At 35.7% G+C, this 27,383-nt stretch overlaps 1 protein-coding gene and 1 long non-coding RNA gene across 3 annotated transcripts in view; one reads left to right on the top strand and one right to left on the bottom strand.

Annotated features, from left to right (window-relative positions):
* Window positions 1-1,232: 1,232 nt before the first annotated feature.
* Window positions 1,233-27,383, bottom strand: part of LOC127464284 (uncharacterized) — a 54,508-nt gene continuing 28,357 nt past the window's right edge. The window contains exons 5-7 of one of the 2 annotated variants that reach the window (XR_007901277.1): window positions 23,698-23,805; window positions 22,741-22,794; window positions 1,233-1,545 (exon numbers count right to left, since the gene is read on the bottom strand). This is a non-coding gene — a long non-coding RNA (uncharacterized LOC127464284). Of the gene's footprint in view, window positions 1,546-21,528; window positions 22,795-23,697; window positions 23,806-27,383 lie in introns of those variants that run through there. The other variant, XR_007901276.1, reaches the window with a different exon arrangement.
* The window catches only part of CCDC102B (coiled-coil domain containing 102B), a 147,693-nt gene continuing 139,880 nt past the window's right edge, over window positions 19,571-27,383 (top strand). The window contains exon 1 of the mRNA XM_051774520.1: window positions 19,571-19,649. The gene's annotated coding sequence lies outside the window, so the exon portion shown is untranslated. The remainder of the gene's footprint in view (window positions 19,650-27,383) is intronic.

Below are 27,383 nucleotides of genomic sequence, written 5' to 3'. Positions count from 1 at the left end.
TAATATGCTTGCATGGTGGAAAAAAAAAAAAGAGAGAAATAAATTAATTTTTGTTTTATAAGAACAGTGTTATATTGTTTCAGATGGACATTCAGGCACGTTTTTATTTCTTTGCAATGATTCTGACATTTTTGCTTCTTCAAGGGCTGTTTGACAAAGAGGGTGATTTCTTTTCTTTGGTGAAATAGTTTCTAAGTTGTGGATAATAGCAAACATCTGCAGAGCTCTATTTGTAGAGCCAACAGGATGCAAGTAGATTGTGGGGTGCTAATGTAACAGCTGTGATAAAAACCAGACACTGTATTAATGAAAACCAACCTCTTGGGCTGGTAACTATTATGATTTTCTGTATTGTATCTCTCTGTATACTTTCCACTTAAGAAAGGTTGTCCCCTTTTGAAAGAAAGTCACTGCAGTATGCTATGCAGAGCTTAAACCACATCACATTCACCATGTTACCTGCAGGACATCTTTCCATAGTTGCAGACGGGAAAGAGAGCCACCAGCCCAGGCGTCTAAGATTGTGAAACACCAAAAGAGACCTTTGGGCCACTGCAAGGACTGGTGGTCCCGTGGTCTGACAGAGAGTGGGGGGGGTCTCCATCTGGGTCTGTCGGGGCAAGGCATGTCAGGCAGTGCCTGTCCCAGTGGCCCAGTTAGGGGCACTGGGGCAGACTCAGCCCCCACTGGGCACCTCCCTGGGCCCATGGATGGGCTGAGCAGATCTGTGGGAGCTGGAGAGCAGCCCTGCTGCAGCAAGTGGCATTGTTCTGTTTGAATAGAAGGATACAGCAGAACCCACAGAGATCATTCCTTGTATTTAAAACGTCCAAGCAAACATAACAGTACTGTGGATTTTCTTTTAGAGCCAGATATTTTCTGTCACTAGACAGTCAGTGCTGCACTGTGATGTCCTAGCTTTGTCATCTGTTGTCCTGAGGTTAGAGGCTTAGAATCACAGCTAATGTTTTTCCACGGTTCAAAAAGTAAGATTTGATTTCCCTTGCTGTAATCTGAAAGTATGAACATATTATCTGTCCTTTTTGGGATTTGAGACACGATTACACATGCAAAAATTCAGTATTTTCCAGATAAGAGTTTCAATATCAAATAGAGAGATTTTTAGGATTTCTACCTCATGTAGTTGACAGAAGTATAATTACAGAAGAATTTTCTAAACACTGTCTCAAAATACCAAAGTTTCAAAAAGACTTACTTATCAAGAAAACACTTGTACAAGTATAGCATTAGATAGTCCATATACATGAATAAAATATTACTGTTTTATATAACTAGTAGTGCACAAAAATGACACACAGCTGGACTCCAGCCTGAGGCCCCCAACAAAAATTTTCTCAGCCTACTTTTTCACAGCCTGTGTAGAAAACATTCCTGTTGCCAGATGTTTTGTTGGGGTTAGATCTGTGATATCCTCTCTGGAATGATGGCCAGCTTCTTTGCAACAAGCAGCTTAGCTTGTGTCTTAGCTTTCCAGTATCCCACTGATTTTCAGAGAACTCAGTGTCCTCCTTTCAGGCTTTGAAGCTGCAAAAGAAAGTAATGTTTTGTTGGCTTGTGAACCAGTCTGTCAACATCTTGGAACTGTAAATTACTACAGTTTGCTTGGATTGGCAGAAACTAGTTGTACACATGTCAGCATCCAGTGATTATTAGCAGCAGCAGAAACTAGAAGAGCTAACATAACGTGGGACTAAATGAGATAGCTGGTAAAAATATTTTTGAAGGTTGCTGTTATCCTGTTATCCTGTTCTGATTTTTCCATTCATGTGAGAAATTATTCTGCTTTTATTGACCTGAAAACATTATGTTCTGGCAGGCAATCATACAATCTTGATTGAATTTCAAGAAAAAAAAGACCCTCCCAGCATTTTTACTTATAGTATTTCAAATTTATTTGCTTGTTTTGGCACTCTCTTTTTCTCCTATATCTAAGAATTGGGTTTCTGCACATTTTTTTAAAGATTCTAATCTGACAGCGTCTAGCAGTCTGAATTCCATATCATGTGTCATTTACTTCCTGTGTGACATACATTATATGCATTTACTTCATCTGCAAAGGCACAAAAAATATTATCATAAGGTTGTTGTGGGATCTAATATTTATAAAACATGCTCTAATCCTTTCCACTGAGAAGTCTCATGAGAGAATATTTATGCTGTTCAGAACATTAGCTCTGAAGAATATGAACATATAAACCAAACATCTATTTAAAAATCTCTCTGTGTGAAGATTTACTTTGGCTTTTAGTTAAATTAGTCAGTATTATATATGATCTATAGTTATTCTGTACATTAGACCAATTTGATATCGAAAAAAGTATTAAAGAGTTTAAGTACTTAAAAAGGGAATGTGGGAGAAGTTGACACATTATATGAAAAAGCTTTTTTGTAATTCTGTCATTTCTTTATCCCAGATGTTACATTTCCCCTGGTATCATTGCTTATAAAGTACAGTTTAACTTTTATTATTTGTAATAAGGTCTGTCTTTATAAGTGTAGTTTTATCATTGAACCTCATAACACAACGTGGATGAATTTGAAATATCCATGAACATCAAGGAAAATGTGAGAGTTGGGTGTCCCAGGTAAAGTCTAGAGCAGGATTTAAAGGGTAGACTTTATTAACTTGCTATGCCAGTGACTTTCTGAGAAGTCACAGTCCCTGTGTTTTGCAGTCTTAGTTTCAAAAAAGGGAAACTGTGTTAACATTAATTTGCAGGAATTTAGATGCTCTGAGAATCTTATGTTTCCAGCTACCTGAAGGAATTTTTTAACAGGATTTCATCAGAGTGGTTTGTATCGCTCCATGCTGATTTAGATATACTTTTATTAGTGCTTACATTGAGAATATGGGTGCCAGTAACTGAAAATTAGTTTCTATACGGATTCTTCCATATTGTTGCTAAATGAATACGTGGTTTCTAAAAACTTCAGTGTTCTAAGGCTAGCATACCTTAGTCTACTTTATTTTAATGGAAGACTCACACCAATTCCAAATAGGTAGAAACGTGTTTCAGCAAAATGTTTATTCACTAAAAACACATATCAGCAACAAAACTCTTGATGCAAAAGTTTTGTCTTCAATTAGTATTTCATGGGTGCAGAGAAAAGGGGGTTTAAATTCTAATGATAGTACTACTTTGAAAATTAATAAAATATATTTACTTTTTCATTCACTAACTTAGAATTTTGAGATGACTACATAACGACATGAAGTGCTCTCATTTTATCCTTTCTAAATTTCCCTTCTATATTTTTACAGTTGATTGTTAGAAATTTCTGGATAATAATTGCTTTTTAGTCTAATTTCTCGTAGGACAGGAAAATGCTTCTCTAGCTGTACAATGGAAACAGTGTCTTTTCTTAGATACTGTAAAACCTTCTCTTTCATCACTTCAGTTGGGCAGCTTTCAGCACGAGATGCTGGTGAGATGCAACTGAGGGGTATGAAGGTGGGTTTTTTTTGTCAGAGAATACATGTGTCAACAGGCTAGAAGTAGTAAGCTCCCAGGTTAGGTGTTTGCAACCCCTTTGAGAATGGCTCAGCCCTCTTGGGCCACACAAGCTGTCACCTGGGGAAGGGCCAGGCTCCTCCAAACAAGCCAACCTGCCATGCTGCTGCTGCTGTTGCTGGGTTGTCTTCCAGTTCCATGGAGCTGGCAGAAGAGAAAGGTCTTACAGTTCTAGTCAGTACTTTTGAGTCCTGGAGCTATTAGTTGTTGCTGCTCCAACAGTTGCACTTCCATCTGTTTTCACTTTCCATATCTTGCCTAATTTTAGTTTGTCTGCTTTCTCACACCTCAACAAGAATTTTCTCAGCAAACCAGAGCCAAGGTCAGACAGAGGGGCTGTACAAACCAGGGACAGCTGAACCCCACAGCAGAGGGTCACACAGCTACTAATGAGAAAAGTTACTGTGAGAAAAGTACTGGTATCAAAGCCAAGAAGGCAGTGAAACAAAAAATCAAAGTCCAAGTGTGGAAAAAAGGGCAAAAGAAGAGAGTATAATTTTTTTAAGACACTGGATGCATCATAAAAGTATGATCTATTCAAAGTCTAGCTTTGAATTTGATGTCCCTAAATTCAACTATGAAGTCGTGGCCAAGTATAAAGGTACACCGACGAAAGCTAACTGTCAAAGGTAACAAAGGCCAAGTATATATTCTCAAATTCCAGTATGGAATTAACTTTGGTTTCTGTTATACAGTTTTGTTTTATATTGATTTGATTTAAAATATCCAATATTGACTGAACTAGAAAAAAATACATCATTAGATGTGCCGTGGCCCTGGGGCATCACTAGCCCTGCCTGCCCCTGCCCACAGCCCAGGACCCCATTGTGTCCCCTGACCCAGCAATGCCCCAGCCAGGCTGGTCTCCAGTTCCCCACAGCCCTGCCCTGCCTGGCCATGGGTCCCCACATGAGTCAGGCCCACATCTCAGTCTCTGCCTGTCCCTAACCCCATCCCCAGGCAGCTGCCCCATGCTGCCCCGTTGCCACCCAGCTGCCTGCTCCTGACAGAACATGGGGACTCCCCGCGACCATCACAGCCTCTGTGGTGCCCTGACACCTTGCACAAAACTGTTTTCAGAGCATATTAGCTGTAAGAAGTCCTACGCACAAGACTTTTCATCAAGGGACGTGATGTCCAAAAGAAATGCTAGTTTTGTAATGAATATATCAATATAAATTCAAATGACAGCTGAAATTTAACCATGAGGGACGTAATACAGACTGGTTAGTATTATTGCATTGAGGCTCAGGACATATTTGCTTTTTTTCGCTGTTCTGCTACTGAGGTGTTTGTGAGTACGATAAAGTCAAATAACTTTCCACCTAAATTCTCTATGGGAAGATGAGAATTATGATGCTTTCGCTTTTGTTGAAATCTGCTTTATAGAGATTTGGCGGGGATTTTTTGCTGAAGTCTGTGGATAAAGAACTGAGATTTACTATTTCATACACATGCATGATGTATCTCAACCAAAGACTCCTGAAACAGTTTCTATAACTATTGTACTTTGCAATACACAGGTTGAATTGTTATTTAAATACTTCGTTATTTTCCCAGTCTCATGGCAGATTCGGGCTGGGTGGAATTCAGTGAATAACTTTGTTCATCTTCACACTTCAATGTCTGCTCAAAGTGTTCATTTCTGAAAACAAACTAGGCAAGATTTCTGCCTTATTCATTATATGCTATTTGATTTTTAAGCTTATTTTGACAGTACAAATACTTCAGTAATGTTGAATTTGGATACTCTAGTTTGACTCACAGTGCATGAAGTACATTGTGTTCCAAAGAACAGAAAAGAACATTGTTTGTTATTAATTTTTAAGTCTTGTAAATATCATTATGGCTAAATAATTTACCAAGTGACTTAACTGTTTATCAAAATGTCCTTGGTATCCTTCATTTGAAACAGGTTATTTTTAAGCCTAAGTGCCTGTACCATTGTCTCAGCTTCATTAGTCAGCTTCAATCAGGACTCTCTTAACTAAGCCATAAAAATTGTTAATATAAGTGATATAAAAGCTGATTTAATCTTTTCCCATGCAGGAGGCACATAGAGTCAAGTTGAAACACAGTGTGTTTCTAACTACTTGGAAATATCCATGAGTGTTTCTCCCAGAATGTAGCCATATAACTGAGCAACAAACATCTGAAAACACCAATATGTTTATGTTTAATATGCAAAAGGTGGCAGAACAGATGTTTCTCACTTAATTGGAAATGATAGCACATGTGCTGATTTGTCCCAGAATATTTTTGCTGCTGAGACAGTTTTATTGAGAAGTAAAAATTTTCCATTGACAACATTTTTTCTTTTTGTACTTTGCCATGGTGACAGGAGTCACATTTTAACGTAACTATAGCCATGACTTCTTTGTCAGAATCTGAATCTGTGGTTTCATACCTTATTAGATTTATAAAAAATTATGTGTGTAGCACAATTATTGCTCGAGAAGCAAGTACTTCCTTGCTTGGAATGTTTGGTTTCTATCAGAACAAAAGAATAGAGGTAAATATATAGGAAAATAGTTATTTTAAATATTATATAAACAATAAGATGAATAAAAAAATATTATCAAAAGTTTCCATAACTCAATGCAGTTCAGTTTTGCAAGCTAGCAATTTATTTATACCATAGTATATGTGGAAGATTTTATTGAAGCAAAGATTGTCTTGATTTCAGCACAATTTCATACAGATAACATAAATACATTTTAAACTGCTTAATTACCTATCTCTATTAAAATTCTCCATTACTCCTATTCTAGAATATGAATATTATCAGCAGAAAAAAAATTTGAGCTAACTGTGGCTATGTGCTCACAGGAAAAAAAAAAAAAAGGAGATACCAGAATAGCTTTTAACTTTAGTTGTAGTCTACTTCAAGAAACACATCCAGATTCTAATCTTCTCTTGTTTGATATTAGATTACATATTCTCTTTTTCAGTTGTATTCTGTTGACTTTTACAAACCTTTATTTGTTTCCTGTGTTAGTACAAGTGACACACCATATATATGTTAAGAGAATTATAAAATACATATATGCATAAATTTTGAGTAAGAAAGTATTTGCACAGATAGTTAATATTTTGTGATAGACATTTTTATATTGTTGAAAATAAAAGTAATCTTTTTGGGCAAGCTTTTTGAAGATATGTTATCTCTCCTAAAGTTCTTGCTTCTTTAATGAAAACTTGGATAGGGTATCTAGTCAGGATATCTATTCAAAATGCAGCGTCTTCAAACACTAAAAATATCAGGCAAAGTAGGAACAAGCTATCGCCACTTCTTTGGTTCTGTGCATTATCCACTTTCCTCAAATGAGGAGGAGCACATTAAGATGACAGACTATATCGGTTCCACTTTTCAAGTTGCAGCTGTTGGCACCGGTTGATGGTAATTCTTTCATAGGATAAAGCATCAGCATAATCGTAATATTTTCTGCTTTTTAGCCTCAGTTAAAAGGTTCCTATCTATGTTCTTTCTGACTTCGGTTAAATCTAGTCTTCCTCTGGCACAGAAAATATATTCATTTCAGTGAAACGTAAATCCAATGAAATATTATGTGCTAGTAAACCGCGCTAGGACAAACTAACAGTGTGCTTAGGCCTTTATAAAAAAAACCATGGTTTGAACTTTAGGAGAGGAAATTTTGTCATATATTTCCTTAGTTTCATCTAAACATATTGCACAAGTCAGAAAGAACTAAGGGGAAGTATTAGGTAACCGAGAGAGGATCAGAAGGAAATAATTTTCTATCCTCATGGAGAAATCTAGGGCTCTAGTGCAAAGCATTCAGGCCAGGCACCTTTGGCATTTCTTCCTTCCCCACCAGAAAGGATCTACAATTTGCTGTCTCCTCACAGCTGCCCAGGGAGACCCTCAGCAGGAAATGCAGTAAAAGCTGATACCAATGCAGGTGTTCTCACTCAGCATGAAAATCAAAAATCCACATAATTATAATCTGCTGAAAACAGTTTTTCCAGTTTCTCAATCCTGCTTCCAAATTAAATATTGTTAAGCCCTTTCCACCTATTACTCAGAATTTCAAGCTTTAGAAGATAATAATCTTTTAGATCAGATAAACTTAGAATTTATAATGTTGGAAAAGACCTCTAAGACCATTGAGTCCAACCATTAACCTGGCACCACTACGTTCACCACTAAACCATATTCCCAAGCGCCACACAAAATCAGAGACTATCCTGAGCTGGAAGGAATCTGTAAAGATTATTGACACACCCACATGCCTTCTGAACATGTCCAGGGATGGTGATTCCACCAATCCCCTGGCAGCCTGTTCCAAGGCCTGACCACTCTCTCAGTAAAGAAATTTTTCCTAATACCCAATCTAAACCTCCCCCAGTGCAACTTGAGGATACTTCCTCTGCTCCTGTCACTTGTTTTCTGGGAGAAGAGACCAACCCCCATCCGGCTACACCCTCATTTCAGGTAGTTATAGAAGCTGATAAGGTCTCCCCCGAGCTTCCTTTTGTCCAAGCTAAAGAACCTCAGTTCCTTCAGCCACCCCTCATTCGACTCACTCTCTAGACCCTTCACCAGCTTTGTTGCCCTTTGTTCTAATTATGCTTGATGTTGAAACTGGGAAAAATTAATAACTAAAGAAGATAATAACTCATAATAATAACAATTTCATTTAGATTTCTAAAGCAGAATTCATTATTTATTAGGCAGATGTCAGATCTTGGTGTGCATAAAGAACAGTTTAAAGCTAGAAGCATGTGGTTGATTTTAAACAACCCAATGTCATGCGTCTCCCGTTAGCATTTGCTAAAACCAATAAGGAAGAAAAAATTCATGCCAAAGATAAGGTGATTTTGTTATTTCCTGAGTGTTTTCTTGAGTAAGAAAGCCTATTAATATCAAGCTTTTCAATCTTTTCTTTACTTCTGCTGTTATGCTTGAATATTCTCCTTTTATTTATACACACAACTTTAAGGAGTAGTAATCAGCAGGTAGTAGGTTTCATCTCCTATTTCAGTGAATATCAGCTTGCCATCCAATTTATATCTTCATATAAATTAAAGTACTTTGTAACCAGACTATAAAATTAATTTTAACACAAATATTTCCATGTTCATATGTGTGAGTGTGTTTTTTTTTTTTCTGCATTGGAGAGATATTTGGTCACAAAACACATAGCAGAACACTGCACTTACTTATGAATAAAGACAAGGCTGAAACTACACATAAGTTAAACTAGCAAGTTAACTTCTTCAGGCCGACCTCAATGATTCGAATCAGCCACGGATATAGAAACATTACACAGAAAATATGTGCATAGAGAAAAAAAAAAGGGAAAAGAAATGGTCTATCTGTCTTTTAAATCTGTTCTTTCAGTCATGGAACTGTTGACAAACTGATCACTCATGTTCAGGGTTGCCAACAGATATAACTAGCCGAAGGGAAACTTTTACAACTTATATTCAGCAGCAGTCATTCTTATTGCCAGATGAATAAAAGCAAATACTGACACATTTAACAGAAAACAGCATTGTTTCTCGTTCTTAAGAAAAGGGTTATTATATCTAGTGTTCCGAAAGCTTTTCAGAACACTATATACATAGACAAAATTATCAGTTACATGGAAAGTTTCTTGGTTTGCTTATTTGAAAAGTCAAAAAACAATTTTCATGTCACTTGGTCCTGTCATCCCTTCACAATACTGTGTACATTTCAGTTTGTCTGTTTTAGCTTGAAATGATAAACGGTTGCACAGTTTTGATTTGTAATTAATAAGGCATTCCTATTGTCATTAATCTTTTCATTGTAGTAAACCTAATTTTTACAATCTGTCACATAATGTATCAAATTTTTTATTTTAAAACTGATCGTGTTTTTCTTTCTTACCACCTTTCTGTCTTTAATTGATCTCTTGGAGGGTGGGCAGAGAGAAGAAAAACAAACAATTGAGCAGAAAGGTGCAATAGAAGATGTACATTGAGTATTTCTTAGTCTTCAGAGACATATAAACATTTTTTACACAGATCCTTTGATCTTTGCAGATAAAATCTCAAGGTGTACAGATGTAATTAAAAGTATCCTTTAACATTTCTATAAGACTTTTTGTAATTAATTTTAATTAGTAACATTTTTCAAGACTGTATTACCTGGAAAATTTCAGCTACAACTTAAACTTCTAATACAAGATGAATTCATACTTAGTTAAGACAATCAGTCACAATGATGTTGGCTTTAACTAAACTCTGTCAGGTGAAAAGCTGATCACCTGTTCAGGTATAAGCAGGCCTTAACTCTAAGTGTCTGTAGAACAGTAGAACTCAAGGTGCTAAGAGATTCAAGGCTTATCTCTGAGATAGACTGATGGTAGCCATCATCCAAGTAAAAAAATTAAACTCATCAGTAATCTAAGTATGCTTGAGTTACTGTATTAGTTTATAGATGGTTTCTGTTTCTAATTTAATATCTAAATTTGCCCAAATATTTCTTGTCTTTGCAAATTTATATTTTTAGGCATGTTTTTCATTTACAACACAGTTTTTAGGGATTACGAAAGCTGAGTCTTCAGAGCTAAATTACAAGAGATGGAGAACAGATCTTTTGTGTTAGAAAATTATCTCTCTCAACTCTAATGCTGTTTTTCTTTAGAGAAGGAATGGAGTGGAGATTTAGCAGAACAAGGAATGGAAAAGCCTCACCATAGAACAATTTCAGAGTGGATGCTTGCACTGCAAAATATTTTTTTTTTTAGAATACAAGTAAAGCTGACACTGTAAGGGTGAAGGGTTCCTTACTTACATATATTTTCATACATAAATTTGGTTGGCTTGCTTTAGTTTCCCCTCCTGCACACACAATTTTCATACATTATTCCCAACTTCATTTAATTATTCCAAATGTTAGAATGATGGATTAAGTTACTAATATTTTATTTTTTTAAATGATCCTTGCAGCTGCTCACACTATCTCTCTGAATTGTGTTAATGAATGAAGGTTCTATAGAATGGTTTTTATTTCGTTTCTCTTTTGCTTTCCTGCCCTTTGTTTCTTGTTCAAAAAAAATGCTAGACATCAACTTAGGTCAAGTTAAACAGTACGGAACGTATTTCTTTGCCTTATCTATGACAGGATCTTGGATATTGGGAAAGTTCATCCTTTCATTTCTTCTAGGCATTCTTGTGCTTAAGTATGATGGAAAGCCGCTAAGAATGGAAAGAGAGAATTAGATTAAGCAGAAAACACTAGAGAGAGGGTAATCTGAAGCAGTACAAGATTGTGCTGAGCAGTTTGCTATTGAAAAATGTGAAGTTAAACTGTAAAAGAAGGTGCTAAATGAGAGAGCAAATGTTTTGTTATGGTATAGACATCAGTCTTAGTACTTCTTTAGAAATTACAAAGATACATAAGTCCCTGACAAAACCAGAATGCAGGTAATAGGCAGTTCTATTCCATTTCAGTAAAAAAGTTGTACAACAACATGACCACAGCTCTAGTCACATTAATATGGAAAATAAGTTGAAAATGGACTCAAGTTTCCCATTGGTATGTTCCCATTGAACATAACTGTTCAAAATGAAATTCAGTCAACTCAATAGTAATCTTAATAATTTCCTGTGAAATGGATATACTTTTCAGGATAACCCATAGGAGCCACTTGGATATGTGTCAACTTCAGGGCTCTCAAGGGTACAGTTAGAATGGCTTTGTTTACCAAGGGGCTCCTCATTAATGAGGGATTATGTGGAAGAGTCTTTTTTTAGAATAGATGTACTGGAAGAAGTATGGATTATTTTAGATACAAGACATTTGTGACAGTCTTAAACCTCAGCTGTGTCATGCTGTCTTCATGGGTCTTGATCTGTTCAGACCGTTGCTGATAGGTAAACTCTAAAATGTTAATAAGTATGGCTGCGAGATTATACGGAAAGAGCCTGAAAAATTGTGCATAATATTTTTAGTAAGATGATATTTTAAACTATAAAAAAGATTGGTGTCTTTAGATTAATGTCAGCTCTCATTTACAGCCAATTCTAGTGCAAGGACTGGTGTAGTACTTGCAGACTATTTGTAACATGCAAATACATTCACAAATACTGTTCCTGTTGTCATGACTGAAAGTGATTTGCACCACAACTTTAATTCAAGACATTTGCCTGACACTGTGCCAAGACTAGTGGGGTTTTTTTGTTGTCGTTGTTGCTTTTTCCCCTAATACTTTTTAGTAATATTATTGGAAGTGGTGTATGTCTCTTTGTGGTACTCTCTTATGTTATATATAATAGTCTTAGGTGATTATTAATATTTGTTTTGAAACTGTGATTGATTTTTCTAACAGTAACAGGTTAACAAAAAACAGAGTAAAAGTTTGCAAGAAGAGATTCTTGCAAACCAAACCAACCAAAATTACACTGATCCTATCCAAAACAAACAAACAAACAAACAAAAAATAAACAGGCACATGTTTGACTTTCTACATAGAAATGTGCTCTGGGTTCCAATTCTCATTTAATCCTGGGAAAAGACGACTAACCTAATCAAAGTAATCGCAAGAGTGTGGAGCAAGATCTTAAAGATGTTCTTGCTTTTTAAGGCCTCTTTAACTGCAGTTGACCTATAAGTAGAACTAACAGAGTAACTTTCAACATCTATATGCCGCTAATGTTCATCTTAGTTTTGGGCTACAGGAAAAAAAAAACAGGAACACATCTTTCTTTGGATGTTATTTATAATCTGATGATTCAAAGACCAAATTATGATAGCTTCTTTTCTGAAATAGATACAGATGAAGTCCAGATATTCAAACCTAAATGAAAACATTCTTTTTATTAATAACATAGAAGCTTCCATCTTGCCAAATATTGTCACTTAAAATGCTGAAGATACAAGATGTTTTCATTATTGACAATGGCAGTCTTACAGAGAGATAGTGTTGCATGTAAAAATGAATAAACCATTGCTTTTTAGCTCAGTAACTGTTTTACAGTGATTAAAGTTTTTGTGGCAATGACTGTTGCTGTTTGAATGTTGAGTACAGGCAGTAATGTTATTCTAGTAAAAGAAATAACTACTTTTAGATTAGAATGGAAAATTATGAATGTGAAAAATTGGAAACAATTGTTTTTTCAGAATGGGATAGACAGTGTTTATAGTACAATTTCAGACATCTTCCCTGCTTCAGGTGTGGTCTGATGAAACACTAGTCACCTCACGTTGCTGTATCAATCTGCTATCTTGAGTAGGGGTATTCTTGTGGAAGACACTGTTATTCTTAGGATATGAGGGGGGACAGGGGGAAGAAAAGGTTGTTTCTAATGCTGTACTTATTAATAGCAGCCATATTCTAAGCATACAAAGTAGTGCCTCATTCTGCAGCCTTTTCAAGGGGATGTTGAAAGATACACTTCCAACAAGATACTTCTTGTGCACTTCATTGCAGTATTTTTCAAGCATTTCCAAAAAAATATATTTATTTTAGAATTGATATCTGAGGAAGAAAAACTGAGAAATCTGAGCATATGAAAGATTCATCAAGGAATATATTTTTCCTGAAACTGTGAAGCTTCGTAATTATTTTAGTGTGGGACCTTTCCGATTTTTTATCAGAAATATATGTAGAAATTACTTGTTATCTTTTATATGAATGCATTGATTAGTACTGATTCATTCAAAGTCAGACTTTTGTGTTTGAAGGTGATAAAATGAAAAATCATGCCAAGACTTTTTCTTCTTTGCACCCACATATGCAAGTCTTTCAAATCACTGCTTTCCTGGACAAATCTAAACCTCACAGCAGCATCCCACCTGTGTGCTTAATGAAAGGTTTGGCAGTGCAAAAAAAAAAGAAAATGCCTCATTTATCCTTAATTTGATTTAATTTAAAATTCCTCTAAATTATGTTGCTGCTATTTCAACATTACATTATTTCAACACTAAACCATAGTCATAAATATAAATTATGAAAGTATAGTAGTATCGTTTTTCCAATCAGATGTACTAGAAATTTGTAATTATATTTTAATTGAAACTTTACTTGGAAACTATGCTGCTGAGTTATTTTTAAAGTATGGAAGGGGAAAAATTTATTTAGGTATTCAGTAAAAAAAAAAAGTATCTCTCAGGAGATCAATTGCTCCTGCTTTTTTACTTTTATTTCTCATCTTAAAACTTCTGGAGTGTCAGGCCACTTAGTCCACTCCCCACCCCCTCCCCCGCAATGAGCCGAGACATCTTCAACTAGATCAGGTTGCTCAGAGCCCCATCCAACCTGGCCTTGAATGTTTCCAAGGGTGAGGCATCCACCACCACTTTGGGCAAGCTGTTCCAGCATTTCACCACCCTCATAAAAAATCCACTCTCTTATATCTAAATCTAAATCAACCCTTCTTCAGTTTAAAACCATTACCCCTTGTCCTATCACTACATGCCCTTGGAAAAATGACCATCAATTGGTCAGGAGATACCTGGAATAAAATCAGGAACAGCTGAACTAACTGAGGTGACTAATCCTGATTTTACTTTTTTTTCTTGACCATAAACCACTCAAATTTTGGTACCATGTGGAAATAACTTCCCATGCACAGGAATCTTCAAATTTAGAGCCTATTTTTACAACCTACTCAGCTGATATTTCTGCTTTTTGGGAAACAGGAGTAGTTCTGCCAAACTGAGGCTTGTTGAAGTATACTTATCTATAATGAGCAATCCATTTTCAGGTGTTACATGTTAATTTTCACTAAAGAGTGTAATGAAAAACAGAGAGTTAAGTTTATATTTACAGAGAATCTTTAAGCACGTAAGTAGTTTCACCACAACTTTGCTTACGACATATTTGCTACTGCAATCCGAGCTGAAAAATATTAATAGCTCAACATCAGCCAAATGCAATATGTATTTTTTCCTGTTTCACTTCTAATAAGCAGAGAAGTTCAATCAGCAGCATGAATCTGTACAGGATAAATTGTTTACATTAATCTGCTATCCCTGTTTGCACCCATGAATTGATCTAACTTGCACAAGCGAAGTCAGAATTGAAAACTGAGAAGCTGAGCAAACTATTACCTCTGGACAAACTTCTTCCTGTTATACTTTATCACTGTGCTAGAATAAAAGTAAGAATTTTTTTAAGACGTTACTGTTTGATGTTGCTTTTAAGAAAGTTATTTAGCTAGGTTTGAGGTGTTACATGCATAAGTGGTTTTATTAATGATATCCTGTTACGTCTGTGTGTAACCTGTTGTTGTGGATTAACCCTGGCTGGACATCAGGTGCTAAAACCACTGTATCACTCCCCTCTTCAGCTGGACAGGCGAAAGAAAAAACAATGAAAGACTCATGAATTGAGACAGGGACAGAGAGAGATCTCTCAGCAATTACCATCGGGGTAAAAGAGAAAACTCAGGGAAATTATTTTAATTTCTTACCAACCCAGTCAGAGTAGGGTAATGAGAAATTAAACTAAATTTTAAAAACACCTTCTCCCCACCCCTCCCTTCTTCTCAGGATTAAGTTTATTCCTGAATTCTTTACGTCCTTCCCCCAAGCAGCACAGCAGGACAGGAAATGGGGGCTACAGTCAGTTCATCACATTTATCTCTCCTGCTCCTTCCTCCTTGGGGGAAGGACTCCTCACATTCTTCCCATGCTCCAATGTGGGGTCCCTCCCATGGGAGACATGAAGTCTGCATGGACTCCTAGATGAACTTCTCTAACTTGAGTCTCTCCCACAGGCAGCAGTTCTTGATTAATTGCTCCACCCTTTCTAACGGGTGTAGTCCTTCAGGAGCAGACTGCTCCAGCATGAGTTCCCATAGGGTCACAAATCCTGTCAGCAAACCTGCTCCAATGTGGACTCCTCTCTCCAGAGGGTCACATGTCCTGTCAGGAGACTGCTCCAGTGTGGGCTTCCCACAGGGTCACAGCATCCCTCAGGCATCCCACCTACTCCAGCATGGGCTGGAGGTGGGTCTCTGGTCCCTCGTGGACCTCAATGGGCTGCAGAAGACAGCCTGGCTCACCATGGTCTTTACCACAGACTGCAGGGGAAACTGCTCCACTGATTGGAGCACTTCCTGCCTCTCCTTCTACTGACCTTGGAGTCTGCAGGGCTGTTTTTCTCACATATTCTCACTCCTCTCCCTGGGTGCAATCACCGTTGTGCAGAGCGCACTTTTTCCCCCTTAACTACAATTATCACAGAGGGGTACCACCATCAGTGATGGACTCGCCCTTGGCCAGCATTGTGTCCATCCTGCAGCTGGTTGGCATTGGCTCTGTCAGACATAGGTGAAGTTTCTGGTAGCTTCCCACAGAAGCCATTCCTGTATCCCCCTCCCCCCACTCCCCCATCTAAACCTTGTGAAAGCAAAGCTTTGCTGTGTTTACTTGTTTAGTACGTGCCAGCACTTGGAAGAAAATGAGAGAAATATGTTATCCCTTTTTTGCATTTCTAATTTTATGGAGAAATTCTAGAAAATATTTAGCCTGTGTCTTTTTCCTAGTCTGTGTATCAAACAGAACTGCGCTATGTTTTCTTACACAGAGTAGTCTGCGTAAGACTCATGAATTGAGATTTTGGTGGTTTTGTTTAACTGTTTTATCCTTTCTGTAACTAACTATATCTTCATAGGTTTGCTTTTTTGTTATATAAGTTTGGGCTTCACTTTTGCTGCTGGAGAGATGGGATTCAAAATCACATGACATTTTTTGTCCCCATTTTCTTCTTCAGGCCTTGGAAGTACCTTCTGTGTCAAATTGTCTTCTATGTGTTTTCATCATCTAAGGAAGCATGTCTGGGTTGAGGTACGGTAAGGGATGACCTCCTATCCTTATACTTTCAAAAGCATTGTGGTGTTTATTGTTTCACTTGTCTGAAATTGTGTGGAATAATATGAAATAGTAAAACTAAAAGTTAGTCTCCTGAACAGACAACTGAGTATTTATATGTGTTTTGAGAACACTTGAGGAAACCCAACTTCAAAATGTTACAATTCAAAAGGTTACAATTTTAGTGCTTCATACCCCTCTCAATTTTCCAATTCCCCTAATAGGAATGTTGCCATTTATTGCCATTTGTACTTGAAGTACTTTATTGGTTTTGGCTTTAATAGTAATGTAATTTAATTTCTTGTATCTGCTAAGGAAATTGCATCAATGCAGTAAATATTCTATGTTTTGAAAAAGACTTGCTCTAGCTTTTTCCTCTGAGACAAATTATTTAATCTTCTTCATTGGCTCAATAATCCTAAAAAGGATCTGGTCTCTTCCTTTGTGACCCCAAAGGGATGAGTCTTGACATTTAAAAATTCGGAATTTGGCTTTCATGTTCTCTTAATGCTTCTCTATGGATCTTGAAAAAAGCAGGTCAGGCATGCTGCCAAAGTTCAAATGTACTCAAAGTGAAGGGATACTAACCCACTCTGAACAGGGGTGCAACACTAGAGTTTACAACTAAAGCCATGTATGAAAACACATGTTCTAGATTTTTGGTGCTATCTATGGTATTTTTCATGTTTTCTCAGTAAAATTTTCTTACAAAAATAGTGACCAGAGTCTCATTCTCTTGATGAACGTATGAATGTTCTTAGTATGAACTAAGAATTGTTTACATACTCAGAGACTTCTAGGAAGACAATTCAGTTCCCTAAGTGGAGGACAAGTGTTAGCAAGCTTGCTTTTGGCAATGTCTTTTCCACAATTATTACGGTGACCCAAAGCAAAGTCAGTGGTCAAATGAGACTGAAAAGGAAGAATATATTTCCAAGTAAAAATACAAAAATACCTAACTATTCCACTTATTTTTTTCAATAAACATTTACAATTGCTTATCAAATGTAGCACCATAGGTGTGTCAGGTTCCTTCCTGCCTTTCCCTAATAGTATCTCAGAGTAATTTCCCTGGTAATTCCCTGGATTCATGGAGGGAATTCAGATACTTACTTAGTTTGGAAAGCTTTTGAGTTTGCTGAGTTTTGATTTTTACTTTTTTTTTTTTTAATTTGATTCTCTCATCAAAGTCAATGATAGTTTTTATCAAAGTTTAGAAAACCCAATTCATATAGTAACTTCCCAAACTGACAGTATAATTTTTTAATTAAATTTGAATGTATCTTTTACAATGATACAAAATAAAGATTCCTCCAAGAATTGGTGATGACTACAGAATGTAACAGAATAGAAGCTGATTTTTGGTTCACAGAGTCACAGAATATGCTGAGTTAGAAGGGATCCACAAGGGTCATGGAGTCCAGCCCTTAACCCTGCACAGGACCATCCCCAAGAGTCATACTATGTGCCTGAGAGTATTATCCAAATGCTTCTTGAGCTCTGTCGGGCTTGCTGCTCTGACAACTTCCCTGGGGAGCCTGTTCCAGGCCAACTACCCTCTGCATTCAGAGATTGTAGTAAGTGAAAAATGGTGGAAAGTGAATGTCATGGATGAGTTTAAATGTGAATAGTTACAAGTGAATAACATAATGGTTAAGTTATGATGTGTGTATAATTTGATTTCTAAAATGTGAAGAGATTTCCTAAAGTAGGGATAATGGAATGTAGCCAGAGAGTATTCTGGTGGGAGATGAAATCTATGTAGTTGCTAAAGAAGCCATGGAAGAGGCATAAAACAGCTATTGCTTTATTTTAATTTTTGGATTTGGGTTTTGTTGGATTGAGGTTTTTTTTTGTTTCTTTTTAATTTGATACAGACTTGTGGTTTGGTTTTATTGTGGGGTTTAGGTTGGGTTTGGTTTTTTTTTTTTGCTTTAGTTTGGGGTTGTTTTGTGTGGAGTCATTTTTTCCTCAGGCTTTTGGGGGATTTTTGCTTTGTTTTGGGGCTTTTGGTTTTTGGGGTATTTTTAATATATGTCTGGGTGGGTTTGGGTTTAGTTTTTTTGTTTTGTTTTGTTTTACCTATTTTAATGAATGTCTTTTGTCTCCTGGGAGTGGAATAGATTTTGTGAGTCATGGAACTCACAGAATACCCGTGTAATTGATGAGAGTGAGAGGATTTACTTGTTCATTTCCTGAAAATAAATTTAAAAAAAATTTAAAAAGTCTAAGTATCAAACAAGAGAAGAGTCCTGTAGCTATAGCTACTATTCATGATGAAAAGACTACCTGCTATATTGCTGCTAAAAGTGTTGTGATGTTAATACAGAAGTAGAGCTATGTCCCTTAAAGCTAGGAGAAAGGAAATCTGGCTTCTCCGAGATTGTGACATAGGAGCTGTCAGTGTTCTGTATATTATGAGGGCTTTTTTGTTTTAATGAGAAATATTTAGCTTTTCACACCTATGGCAAATCATTTCAGCTGTGTCTAACTAGATCAGTTTTATGTCTTGAGGACCTACTGTTTTGGTGGCCTGTGATATCAGCCTTGGGACAGTGGTGTCATATGTTGTCATGTCAGTTACAAAAATCTTGAAGCTTGTATTCTGGAAGGAAACATTCCTTACCTTCTATTTTAATATGTAACCATAAATTTTATTGCAAAATGAGCTTTTCAAAGTCTATATTTTTTTCAAGTTTCCTCACCATGGTCTTTTCGTATCTCTCATAATCTAGAGTTTTTCATAATAATGTCCAACAGCCCCTGGCTAATTGCTGAGTTAATTATGAAAATGCATGTATTTGCAGGACCATATATCATCTAGCTGACTAAAAACTTAGTCTTATAATAAGATATTGAAAACTCAGGAGGTATACTAAGAGCAAGTAGTGGTTTAAGAATCCACTCAATTTGGTTGGGTACTAATACCTCTGCTTAAGTACTGTGATTCAAATAACTAATTTCATTTTATACATAATATTTGGGGGACTCAGTTCACAGTCTTCAGTTTAGAAAGGGAAGGGGGGGGCAAAAAAAATAAATATGTAATGCTCAGTGAAGAACAGTATGTCAAAAAGTTTTATTTTCTGTAAATTACTTTACTTAAAAGAAAAATGTGGTTTTAGTTTTGATAATGTCTGACCAATGAGAATCTTTTTCAAGTTACTGTGGAATGGCCTTAATGCTGTAAATAATCCAATTGGCCAAGTCCCAGTACAGTGCAGATGAGAAAAGGATGCAGGAAATTCAGTTGTTTACACATGTGTCTGTAACACTGAGAAGCAAGAGGAGCCCAGAAAACTCAGAGGGTAAGGGGTCTTAAGCTTGTGGGTTTAATGTTTAATTTCTATATTTCTCTTCAGGGACAAAGCATGAGTTACTATCAGGTTGATGGTAAGGAGGAAAATAATCTGAAATACCCAGCAAAAGTACTGAAGATCAGAAAGCAGTATTGGAAGTATGTGGCTAAGTTATATCTAACTAGATTTTTCTCTTCTGTCTATTAGATAGTATTAGTATTAACACCCCATTAAATATAGCTTGTTCTTCAAATCCTTACTTAATCAGGTAATTTTTCAAATTTTTCATAGTTATTTCTTATTTTTCATTTATAAATTAGTATAAATGCAGAAATTTCAAGGATTATACTCTTTTAATACTAAAACCCTTTTTTAAATTACTTTGTGAAATGAAATCTTTGTTACCTTTTAATAAGTATCAGTATTATGGATAGAAGTGTAGTGAGAATACTGTTAGGAGTTTGCAGAAGTTCATACTGCAATTTTTATTTAGAAGGCAGTGTTTACACAGTGTTTCTATTTTCATAAGTTATAAAACTCAATAATGAGTTGTAAAATCCTGACTTCCTTCAGAAAATATCTGAAGATGGGATAAGAAAGTGCGTTCTTAGCTATATGATACTATTCTAATGCAATGAAACATGTTTATTCATACTCTGATTTGTTGATATTGGACAGAGATATTTAGTTCGTCATTTTTTTCAAAGTCAAGTAATGGAGATGGTATGAGAGTGTGGATGATCCATCACCAATGAGAACAAGGGTCAAATTCCAAAATTAATGTTGATGAGTTCAGTAAGTATATATAACAAGTAGTACGAATAGGTTTCCTATGGACTATGTAGATAGTTGCATTTTGTTTATCATAGTTCTCACTGATTCTTAAAACCCTTTTATGAAGCAGACTCTGTTATAAATAGTCCTATGGCTAGAATCCTAGCTTTGTTTTAGACTACCTATGCTAGAAAAATTACTTTTGAGTTTCTGAATGCAGTTCTTTGAGTAATAAAATGAAGATAGATGGATTTCCAAAATATGTTAGGCATCATTTATAGAACTAGTTGTATCACTTCCAGAGATATCTACAAAAAACTAGTGAAAAATGTGAAATTAGTTGTCAGTCTTTTTTTATGTATTTGTATGTAGAAATTTTGAATTGAGGCCACTCTTTCACCTTAAATATAAAGTACTAATATCAATCTTGGGTAGATTTGAAGAATAAATCACTTGAAAATGAATACACTAAAGCAGCTGGTAATGAACAGACTTAAAACACTGTCATTGACTTCAACACCAAGAGGGGTAGATCTTGGTATTGTTTAAAGTGTATCAATCTGACATTGATGGAATCATAGATTCACAGAATGGTTTGGGTCGGAAGAGACCTTAAAGATCATCTACTTCCAACCCTCGTGATACAGGCAGAGACAATTCCCAGTAGTTGGGGCTGCTCAGGGCCCCATCCAACCTGACCTTGAACATTTCCAGGGATGGGGCATTCACAGCTTCTCAAGGCAACCTGTTCCAGTTCCTCATCACCCTCAAATAAAGAATTTTTTCTTATATATTCTACTAGCTGACTCTTCTGTGAGTTGAAGAGACAAGCGTTACCCACAATAACAATTCTATATTGATAGCCTTTATTCCATTAGAATCTGCTAAATTTAACAAAAAGAAAATAATTTTTTCTTTTCCAAATAGTTTTTCAGAATAAAAAAGCATATCTATTTCCACTTTTATTAAACAAGTTTTATTTTAACCTTTTCCTATATATATAGTTAACAAGAACATATGGACATTTAAGGCAACATGCTATCAGGAAAAAATTCTAGTGCAAATATAGATTTTTGTTGCCCATAAAATGTTCTTACAATGAAGTATGTATTATTTTTATTTAAATACCACTTTCTTCTTATATTCCTGTAAACTCTTGATGTCCATCCTCTTTAATGATTTTCTATTCACTAGCTTCCTTGCTCTTACTCTTCACTTCTTTCTCAGCTTTGAATCTTCCACTCCCCTTAAATCAGTGAGTTACAGTGCTAATTGAAAACTGAACATTAATCTCACAATTTCATAAGGGCTACTTTAATGTCATAGATTTTCCTGCATCCCCAAACAAAGAGATATTTATTGCAGTTACAATGATGTCTGTTAAGTTTTCTATATAACTAAAAAATTAGGCAAATTAGCTTCTAAATAACAGTTTTACTGTTATTAATAGTCCATTTCATTTGTAGAGACCCTCATTTGGCTTTTTTTCCACATAGTTAGAAACACCATTTTCTTCCCCCTGGGTATTTTAATGTGGTATTAATATAATTGTACAACAGAGGTTTACTTTTTATTTAACTGGGATAACATACAGGAATATCAATATATAGTAACCACATTATCTTGGTATTAATATCCTGTTAAATCTGCTAGAAACAATATTCATCTTTCCTTTGAAAAAGCAGGTCTCTAAGCAAAGGCTGCTTTCGCTGCTATTCCCTTATTAATTCAACCAATAATCTTTAATAGACTGGTTTATTGTGAAAATGATCCTCCCTGAACAGCTTGATTCTCTGCTCATGCTGATTTGAGTAATCTTGGTCTGATTTACATCGGGTTAAATGAGACTCTGTTTATGCCAAATCCAGTCTTATTTATTGTCAATCACATTACTGGAGGAATACCAGAGAGGAAATGCCATGAAAGTTCCTATTGTTTTGATTATTTTTTTTAAAATGTATTTTCAGTTGACTTGAAGTTTTCTCCATAACTTTTGTAGGTATCCATGTTGGCAAAAGGATACCAGCTTCCCTTCTGTCTAAAGGACAATATTCAAAAGAATGTATACTGAAAGAGTCAGGCTGAATAACCACCACTTATACAATTAATTTCTTCACTTTTATTGGGAGTACTCGTTGCCCTACAGTGAGTGGTCACTGAGAGAAAAAAATAGAGATTCTTCTCTATGCATTTAAGTGACCTCTAGGATGCAACAGAAGGTACTTTGTGATTTATTTTATGTGACTAGTCTAACAACTCTGGAATCATGGTTAGAGCGACAATATGAATTATTTCTTAAGTTTTTTTTCCCTCAGAGAAGACTTACTGAATTTGGAGTCAACACAGGATGGTATCTTGCAGTATTAAAGGAGTCCTTGAGCTGTTGAAAGACATAAGATGGTGTTAAAATACTAAAATATTTAAGAAAAATCAAGAATAATTACATTTAAATGTCCAAGTAACAATCTATTTGTAAAGAATATTCTTCAGAGACATAATTATAGAAAAGATTGCTTCTAAAATTGTTCTGATAAAACTGAGAACATCTCTGCAGAACAGAATTGTTAATTCTGATGCAACTATATCAGAGTAGTTGAACAAATCAAAGGGATATGCTCTGACCCAGGGAAAGCATGATATTCATCAGCATTCTTACTTGTCTGCTTATGTGGGTGGGAAAATCACTTGTTTCCAGATTGTTTCCAGTGTTTTGAAGAAAAAATGTTTTGTGCCCTAATAAGCATTGGAATGTTTTATGTTGTCATCTGAGACAAAGTTTCAGATATCTGTGATTAGTTTCCCCAACTCCCAGTGTTATGAAATTTCTTTTTGAAAGTAGGTCATGTTTTGAATAAGAAAGTATCATAAATGATTTCAACTCTAACAAGACAATTCCTGATCTCTCATACCATAAAGCATATGGTTTTAAGATACTGTCAAGAGTTTTAAAAACCTGAAGAATTTCTCAATGTATGAACAAGGACTAGAAACTTAACTTTTTCAGGGATATACTATTACATCTTCACACATTGGAAAAAAAAAACCCCATCCACCTCAGTGTTGTTTTGTTAGTAAGTAAAAAAGCACCTGTAAATGAAAGTGAAGCTATCCAATTCAAACAATCTTTCCAACTGAGTAACATAGAAGAAGTTGTTAGAAATGTGATATAAACTCTAGAAAATAAAATTGTCATCATTTTTGTCTAAATTATGAAGCTTCTCTGCATTTAAGTGACCTCTACTGTTTGGATTGACAGGTTTTAATATTGCATCTGAACATTTACCTGTTCAGTAAAATGCTCTTCAGACTGGATAACGTTTGTCTTCAGTTGCCTTTTTCAACTTCATTTTGAGAATGAAAGAAGAACAGCTGACCTGATCTGTAGCTCAATCTGAAAAATGTGAAAAAAAAACCCCACAGATCTGTGAAGTCCTCAGCACCATTTGGAGGTAGCTGAGCCTCCTCAACTATACCCAATAAGAACTTACAGTTGTTCTCACAAAGAGATTAATTTGGCTTTTAAACATAAATAAATAAAACAGTAAATAGTAGAATGCTAATATTATCAATAATTGGGAAAGGAATTTTATCATTGGGAATGCAACATGATAAAATTGTCTTTGGTCTAAATAGTGTGTTGTAAGCTTATTTATAGCTTACTTGCAAATATTGATATCTAATGTATCTTAAATTTTTTAACAAACACCCTGGATGAAAATGACCAGCTGAATGAGATGTTTTTAGATTTCTTGTCTTCTTTCACTTTTAACTTACAACTGGCTTTAATGCTTGCAAATTTTAAAGTCTTCTAAAACCAATTATGAATCACATGCTCAAAGGCAGGTCTAACCTTGTGGAGGATGTATGTCTTGAATATTATTTCCCTGCATTTCTGGAGTCTTCCCTCTTTCTGAAAAGCTCAGAGCAAATCTACGAAAGATGCTCTTCTATGTCATGTTGAAGGGCCGTCTGTCAGTTTAAGCCAGATAGTGCATGTGTGTGCTGACTGAATTGCATATTCTGTGATAACATACTGACAACTTGGATTGTGTGGAGACTTTTCGGATTCTCTGTTGTTGACTGACAACTGGCTCTGTTGTAACTGAGCTGAGTGGTGCAAAAAGTTACCTTTCTTAGCTTCCTTGTTCCCTGTAAAGGGTCTATGACCCCTTTAGCACTGCAGTTCATTTCAATATGGGTAAAAAATTGTCACGTTAACACTCACTGAAACTAACTTACTCTGCTTTCTATGGAAACAGAGGAGTAAGACTCATGCACTTGGTTATTCTTTGCCTTAGCTGTGGAACTTCTGAAAACCAAAACCAAACCAAACAAAAAAACAGATACCATTTTAATGTGATTAAGAGCAACTCTCATTGTGCCTGAAAAATAGGATACCTACAGGTGTTTTCATAAATCACACAGAGTTCACTTGCATCTTTAGCCATAAGCATTAAAAAGGTGTGTTTCAGTATAGTGAAATAGTATTAACTAATATGAACACTATTCTTCTGAAGCAATATCTATTTCAAGTTTGAGTACAAATACTATTGTTCTAAAGAAATCTCTCTATGCTATTCAGGAGACTCCTATTAGACCAGATATTTAACTGATATGAATTAATTTGCATGAATTACCATAGTCTTATATTAAATACACTCTGAATTCGTTATCAGTTGAAGTTATTATTCAGATTATTATTCATAGCTTGTCATTCCTAATAGTCACACAGAGCATCATTCAGGCAATATATTCCATACGAATACCAATCTCCACATAGAATCAATGAGACTAGATTGGAATTTAGGGGACTTGGCTACTTGTTTAGTTCAGAAGTTTACACTAGGTTTTGTAGACCTGTTTGTAAGTTGGTTACCCTGAAAAAATCTAAAAATTTGACAGTTCATACTTATCCTAATTACCTAGGAAATTTATTTTGCCTCTTTTTTTTATTGATCATATCCTAATTAAAGGTGATAAACAATCTCAAAGGGGAGCTAGCCAAGAAAACTGTTGTGTCTCAAAAGCCATAGCTACATAATTAAATCAGATTAAGCTTGGTTTAGCTTTTGCTTAGTACTTAATTCTGTTTGAGACTGTCTGGGAAAATTGTTCATTTCATACACACTCCCATCCCTTCCTGTGTAGTCTGATTATACAATATATTTTTTCATATGTAGTGACTGAGGAATGAGTATCAATTCTACAGACTCAAATGTATAAAAATTATAGTTGATCTATTATGAAAGTTTGTAATCAAATGAAAAATTCTTGAGGAAATGAAGTTACTATAAATTATGTTTAAATAAGTACTTCAGAACTTCTTTTGGCTTTGTGGGTATTAAATGACAACATCTCTATGTATAAATATTTATATTACTCATATTTAACCCTAAGGATTTGAATACAACTTCAAAGATGTGAAAAAATATCAGCTTGTCTCTGCAAAAGATTTGAAAGTTGTTGCAAGGATACGTAATAGCTTGTATTAACGAATAGACCTAAATCAAAGTATATAATACTGGTTCTCATCCTGAAGAAATGGTATCTGAACTGGTTAGAGTTTATTGAAAGCGGCAGACAAAAAAAGGAAAGAAAGAGTAACATCTGTTTACATTTACTGGAATCTGACTACCTTCCAAGTTGTCTTTTTTATGAATGTGTATGTCTACAGTATGTATATATAGTATGTACACAGTGTATATAGTCTGTATAATATTATGTAAGATATTCATGGCTGGGCTTCGCGAACAAAGATTTGGGAAGGGTTCTACCCGCGTTTGTCACAAGCGCATTGGTGACTAAAAAGGTCAATCCGAGATAGGCATGACTGGTTGCAAAAGGCACAGCAGAAAGACTCCTTAGATGACATATTCTGCAAGGCACGATTCTTTCTGTGTTCTCTTTTCTCCTCAAGGGTGATCCTGTGTGCTTTCTCAAAAGCATCCACAGTGTTATAGATGGTGTGTCTCCAGGCCTCCCGATTGGAGGCCAGAGTAGACCAGTTATGATGTTGATCAATATGGCCAAGGCTGAGATGTTGTTTCAGGGAGTCCTTGTATCTTCTCTTTGGGGCTCCCCTCTTGCAGCAGCTGTGGCAAGTTCACCATAAAGCAAGATCTTAGGGAGGCGGTGGTCCTTCATCCTGGAGACATGCCCTGCCCAACGCAGCTGTGTTCTCAGCAACATGGCCTCAATACTTGTGACTGCTGCCTGTGTTTTAAAACTAATTGAAACAGTGAAGAGGATTTTACCTTAAAGTGAATTTTGAGACATGGGGGAGAAAATGGTCAAAATGAAAAAGAAAAAACAATACATAGGACCACAGACAAGTGGACCAAGTTCTTTTCTGGTGCATCCCTTTTCAAAGAGAATTACAGCATTTCATTTTGAGCAAGAACCTTTAAGACCACCCACCATTGGCAACAATAATGTAAGATTTGCTGTGGAAGAATTCTTGTCCTAATTTACTGCTTTTAATTGTTGGTACCTTATGTCTTAATGTAACTCAGTAGAACAAATTCTCTTTACCTAGGGGTGTTTTTGTTCAGTGGAAAGAAAAAAAATGGTCAGTCTTAAAAGCTTTTAACCATGCTAGTTTTACCTCTTCTGTGGTCAAGTTCTATTAGCATAGAAAGTTGCCACTATATTTTACAGAAGCAACTCACACATTGAGAGAAATATATAATATCTCATGGTTAGATGAGTTACAGTAAAGGTATTCATTTCAATAAAGGCATCAGTCCAAATACAAAATTTTTCATGGAGAAGTAAACGCTTCCTGCAAGTCACTAATAGTTACTGTTACAGGTATATTTTTTTCTGGATTGTTTCCACCTGTGCATAGAACTGACCTTCAGCCTGGGAAGTATCTGAAAATACTTGATTATCTTGTTCACCCTTTTCTTTCACACACAGTGCTCTCATGTTCTCAGTGTCTGTTGGCAGAACAGATTTACGGGGATAAAG

Source organism: Manacus candei, unplaced genomic scaffold (genome assembly GCF_025592945.1).
Source record: "Manacus candei isolate 608988 ecotype Guabito, Panama unplaced genomic scaffold, ASM2559294v1 h1tg000008l, whole genome shotgun sequence".
Classification (NCBI taxonomy): domain Eukaryota; kingdom Metazoa; phylum Chordata; class Aves; order Passeriformes; family Pipridae; genus Manacus; species Manacus candei.
The sequence above is the reverse complement of the archived record's forward strand: the minus strand, read 5'-3'. Positions and strand labels throughout refer to the sequence as shown.